Source organism: Triticum aestivum, chromosome 3A, assembly GCF_018294505.1.
Source record: "Triticum aestivum cultivar Chinese Spring chromosome 3A, IWGSC CS RefSeq v2.1, whole genome shotgun sequence".
In the NCBI taxonomy this organism is placed as follows: Eukaryota; Viridiplantae; Streptophyta; class Magnoliopsida; order Poales; family Poaceae; genus Triticum; species Triticum aestivum.
The window spans coordinates 364,900,433-364,906,432 of record NC_057800.1 but is presented as its reverse complement, the minus strand read 5'-3'; positions in this window follow the sequence as shown (position 1 = coordinate 364,906,432).

Here is a 6,000-nt window from a genome sequence, read left to right as displayed (position 1 = left end):
ATGGGGGTCGCTATAGACTACGATCAGATTGGGCTTAAACTCGATCAGAGAGAAATCAAATCTCCGCCGATCACCCATCAGATAGCGGTTGTAGAGGAGCAAAACAACAACTTTTCCCCTGTGTTGAGGACGAGCTATGTTCAGATTTCCGAGCTCGAAGAGTCGAATACCTGTCTGCCTCCGAACCTAGAATCGGGCGTCGAGCCTGGAAAATCATTTAACATCACAGAGCCCGAACCAATAATCTCGGAAGTTTTTCAAACTCCAGACTCCAAATTGGGTCAGGGATCAGATCTAAAGCCACCCACCCACCACAAGCAACATTCGCCAAGCAATTCTGGCCCTCCGGATATATGCGACCTCATGTACGTATGACAGCAGTCTCAGGAAACAGTCCATCACTTTTGGGCCAGATTCCTCCTTATCAAAGACAAGATTAAAGATTGTCGCGACGAGGACGCGATTTCAGTATTCTGCAATAATTGCACAGACGAAGGAATCCTCAATGCCATCAACCGTCGTCGCGTATTACACTTCGCTGACTTGGCAACCATAGTACAGAAGTACTGCGCAATGGAAAGCGTCTGGAAAACTCAGACAGCTCGCTGGGAACCACCGGTCTCCACTCAACCCTTCTGGCGAGCAAAAAGGATGCACCTCACGGGGCACCCGACCCCATAGTGAAGAAAACTAAGTCCATTACGAGGCACGGAACCATTCTAAAGGGATGGCTCAATAGGCCATGCAAAATACACACGACACCGGATACCGTACCAACCCACAGCCTTAGAGCATGTTGGATACTCCGGCAAGTGGCCAAGAGCGGCGAGGATATCCTCACCAAAAACACCTCAGAGCAACACGCCCCGGAGGACGACGACCTTAGAGTATTGACGGTCTTCGAGACTTTTGCTTCAAACAATCGGCGCAAAAGGGCACTCCGCGACCTCGCCGAAGTCTGCCAAGTCGCAACGATAAACCCCTAGAATGACACGGCCCTAACTTTCAACGCCGGTTACAAACCAAAATTCCGGTCAGTCCGAGCACCAGCCGCCTTGGTCCTCAATCCAATTGTGGATGGCTTTCGGCTCACTAAAGTGCTCATGGATGGCGGCAGCAGATTAAACCTCATCTACGAGGACACACTCAATAAAATGGAAATAGATAGGAGCCGCATCGAGCAAAGTAATACGACCTTCCAAGGAATCATTCCCAGATGGGAGGCGCGATGCGCGGGGAAAATTACACTCGACGTGGTATTCTGCACGCGGAGAACTATCGGTCCGAAGAGATAACCTTCCAAGTGGCCCCTTTCAACAGTGGATATCATGCCCTGTTGGGGCGAGATGCATTCACACGCTTTCAAGCTATACCTCATTACGGGTATATGAAGCTCAAGATGCCCGGGCCCAACGGTATTATCACTCTCGCCAGTGATCTGGACATAGCCCTCCACGCCAAAAACAAAACCGCGTCCCTGGCCCTCGAGGCACTGTCTGAGGCCCTCACGGCCAAAGAGTTAACCGCACTACGCTCCACGGTGGATAGGGATGACGTAATCCTTGATAAGCGGCCCAAATCCACCTCCTTCAAACCAGCAGACGAAATAGTCAAATTTCAAGTCCACCCGACGGACCCCAAGAAGACAACTTCCATCGGGGCACAGCTGGACCCAACGGTTGACGCCGCACTACGAGCGTTCCTGCGCGAGAACTGGGACATATTCGCCTGGCACCCTTCTGATATGCCAGGAATCGCACGTAGGTTGGCCGAACACAGCCTCAATATATTGAAGGGATATAAGCCGGTCAAGCAAACACTGCGGGGCTTTTCCGAACCCAAACGATAAGCTATGGGGGAGGACCTAGCCAAGTTAATCGAGGTCGGATTCATCAGAGAAATAAAACATCTGGACTGGCTAGCAAACCTGGTGATGGTGCCAAAAAAGGATAAATCATGGCGTCTATGCGTCGATTTCAAAGACCTCAACAAGGCTTGCCCTAAGGATCCCTTCCCCTTCCCCCACATCGATCAGATTATTGATGCTACTACAGGACACGACTCATTGTGTTTCCTCGACGCATACTCCAGATACCATCAAATCAAAATGAAGGAGTCCGATCAAGCCGCAACGGCATTCATTACCCCATGCGGGCCTTTCTGCTTCAACACTATGCCCTTCGGGCTTAAGAACGCCGGCTCCACCTACCAACGCATGATTCAAACATGCCTGGAGAAACAAATCGGCAAGACAGTTGAGGCATATGTGGATGATGTCGTCATCAAGACTAGGCACGTCTAATCATTAATAGACGACATGCGTCTCACATTCGACAACCTCCGCACATATGACATCAATCTCAATTCAGAAAAGTGTGTTTTCGGTGTTCCCGCTGGAAAACTGCTGGGCTTCATCGTTTCCAATAGAGGAATCGAGGCAAATCCAGCCAAAATCCGAGCTTTGTCACAATTGGCTACACCAACAGACCTTAAAAAGGTCCAAAAACTAGCCGGATGCATGGCAGCTTTAAGCCGCTTTATCTCCAGACTAGGAGAAAAAGCATTGCCATTTTATCGCCTTCTCCGACGCACCGACCACTTCGAGTGGACGGATGCGGAAACAGCCGAACTGGAAGAAATAAGGTCTCTTTTAGCAAGCAACCCAATCTTGGCCGCGCCAAACGTCGGCGAACCGATGTTATTATACATCTCTGCAACACAACAGGTGGTGAGCGCGGTGCTCGTCATTGAGCGAGAGGAGGACGGGCACAAATTCCCACTTCAGAAGCTGGTATACTACGTATCCACTGTCCTCACACCATGCAAATCCCGGTACCCTCATTACCAAAAGATAGCATACGCGGTCTTCATGGCATCCTGGAAGCTACGACACTACTTCCAAGAGTGCTTAATCATGGTGGTTTCCGAAGTACTACTCAATGACATAATAAACAACCATGATGCTACGGGCCAGATTGCCAAGTGGGCCATTGAGCTCCTGGCATTTGATATAACATACAAACCGCGCCGAGCCATTAAATCCCAAGTATTGGCCGACTTCATCACCGAATGGACAGAGGCCGAACTCCCTAAAGAGTACGGTACATATTCCAACTGGGTCATGCACTTCGATGGCTCTAAAATGTTGGCCGGCTTAGGAGTGGGCGTCGTGTTAATGTCCCCCACTGGAGAGACGGTCCAGTACGTACTCCAAATATTATACACAGACTCCAACAATGCACCCGAATACAAGGCCTTATTACACGGTCTTCGGATGGCTGCCTCCATGGGCATACAATGCCTGGAGGTGCGCGGGGATTCAAATCTCGCAATATCCCAAATAAATGGAGACTTCAACGCCAAAGATCCGAAGATGGCGGCCTAACGTAACGCCATACTTAAAATATCAACTCGGTTCGAGGGACTCGAGTTTCATCATGTGGCTCGAGAAAGTAATCAAGCGGCGGATGTCCTTGCTCGCATGGGCGCCAAGCGTGACCCCGTCCCGCCTAACATCTTTCTGGAAAGGCTCTTCAAAGCATCCATGGTGTGGCAGGGTGAGAGCAGCAACACTAGTCTGGATCCGATTATACCCCCAGATTTCGAACACAATGCTGATATCATCGGGGGCTCAGCCACCAAAGTAACACCATCGGCCCATCTAATAATGGCAGTAATTGCCCCATGGACCGAACCAGTCTTGACCTACCTTAATAGGCGAGAGCTCCCTGAGGATCAGAATGAGGCTCGCTGCATTGTTCGGCGCTCGAAAGCCTACAAGGTCCATGACGGAGAGCTCTACAAGAAAAGCGCTACCGGAGTCCTTCAAAGATGTATTTCAAAAAAATTGCCTACGATCACGCAAGATTTATTTAGGAGAAGCATAGCAACGAGCGGGGAGAGTGAGTCCACGTACCCTCGTAGACCGAAAGCGGAAGCGTTAAGTAACGCGGTTGATGTAGTTGAACGTCTTCGCGATCCAACCAATCAAGTACCAAACGCATGGCACCTCCGTGATCTGCACACGTTCAACTTGGTGACTCCCTCAAACTCTAGATCCAGCTGAGGCCAAGGGAGAGTTTCGTCAGCACGACGGCATGGTGATGGTGATGAAGTTACCGACGCAGGGCTTCGCCTAAGCACTACGACAATATGACCGAGGTGGAAATCTATGGAGGGGGGCACCGCACACGGCTAAGAGATCAACTTGTGTGGGTGCCACCCTCCCCCGTATATAAAGGAGTGGAGGAGGGTGTCGGCCGGCCTCATGGGGTGCGCCCCAAGGGGGGAATCCTACTCCTACTAGGAGTAGGTTCCCCCCTTTCCTAGTTCAACTAGGAGGGGAAGGAAAGGGAAGAGGAAGAGAAGGAAAGGGGGGCCATCCCCCTCCCAATTCTGATTGGGCTTGGGGGGCGCTCCACTCCTCTTGGCCGCCTCCTCCTCTCTTCCACTAAATCCCATGAAGGCCCATTAACCCCCCCCCCCCCCGGGGGGGGGGTACGGTAACCCCCCGGTACTCCAAAAAATGCCTGAACCTATCTGAAACATTTCCGTGTCCAAACATAACCTTCCAATATATCAATCTTTATGTCTTGACCATTTCGAGACTCCTCGTCATATCTGTGATCTCATCCAGGACTCCGAACAACCTTAGGTACATCAAATCACATAACTCATAATAGTTATCATCACCGAACATTAAGCGTGCGGACCCTACGGGTTTGAGAACTATGTAGACATGACCGAGACTCATCTCCGGTCAATAACCAATAGCGGAACCTAGATGCTCATATTGGTTCCTACATATTCTATGAAGATCTTTATCGTTCAAACCGCATAACAACATACGTTGTTCCCTTTGTCATCGGTATGTTACTTGCCCGAGATTCGACCATCCGTATCATTATACCTAGTTCAATATCGTCACTGTCAAGTCTCTTTACTCGTTTCATAATGCATCATCCCATGACTAACTCATTAGTCACATTGCTTGCAAGACACATAGTGATGTGCATTACCGAGAGGGCCCAGATATACCTCTCCGATACACGGAGTGAAAAATCCTAATCTCGATCTATGCCAATTCAACAAACACCATCGGAGACACCTGTAGAGCATCTTTATAATCACCCAGTTATGTTGTGACGTTCGATAGCACACAAGGTGTTCCTCCGGTATTCAGGAGTTGCATAATCTCATAGTCATAGGAACATGTATAAGTCATGAAGAAAGCAGTAGCAATAAACTAAACGATCATAGTGCTAAGCTAACGGATGGGTCTAGTCCATCACATCATTCTCTAATGATGTGATCTCGTTCATCAAATGACAACACATCGGGTCTCAAGTCTGCTTATACTTGAGCAATCTACACCAGTTTATGGCCTTAATTTGGGAGTTAAGCATGTCATCGTGAATGTCACTCATGAAAACATTGTAGACGCTTTGATGAGACACGGCGATGGACAGGAGGACGACGGAGAGGGTGACTAGTTTGTGCGCAAAGACTTGTGTGTATGTCTGCATATGTTACTGGAATCCTATATATCTAAGAGAGAGATCCCCACTACTTCTAATTATCTCTGCATGCGCACTTCCACATCATCAAAATTGTCGTAGTCGTTAGATTGCTAGCTTGATCCACTAGCATCTGTTCGATTTATGCATAAGAATCCTCTACTGCAACATGTATTAGTGCATTCGAAGTGGGTTTTACATTGCGTTAAATTGTGACATGCACCACAACCCATTACCTGTTTTCCTTATCATGCAAACATGCCACATCAGTGAGCCATACATGTACGTTATAAGTATATTTTTTGCATTAGCATATCCATGCAGCACTACCACATCATCAATTCATGCATCTAAATCATCGGTTAATTATTTATTTTGCATTATATTTTGTGCTCTCGTAGACACGGTGTGTTGTACGCTTGGAGCATACATATATATAATTGATATTTCATTGTTTTAGAAACAACACTCTTTTCCTCTATTG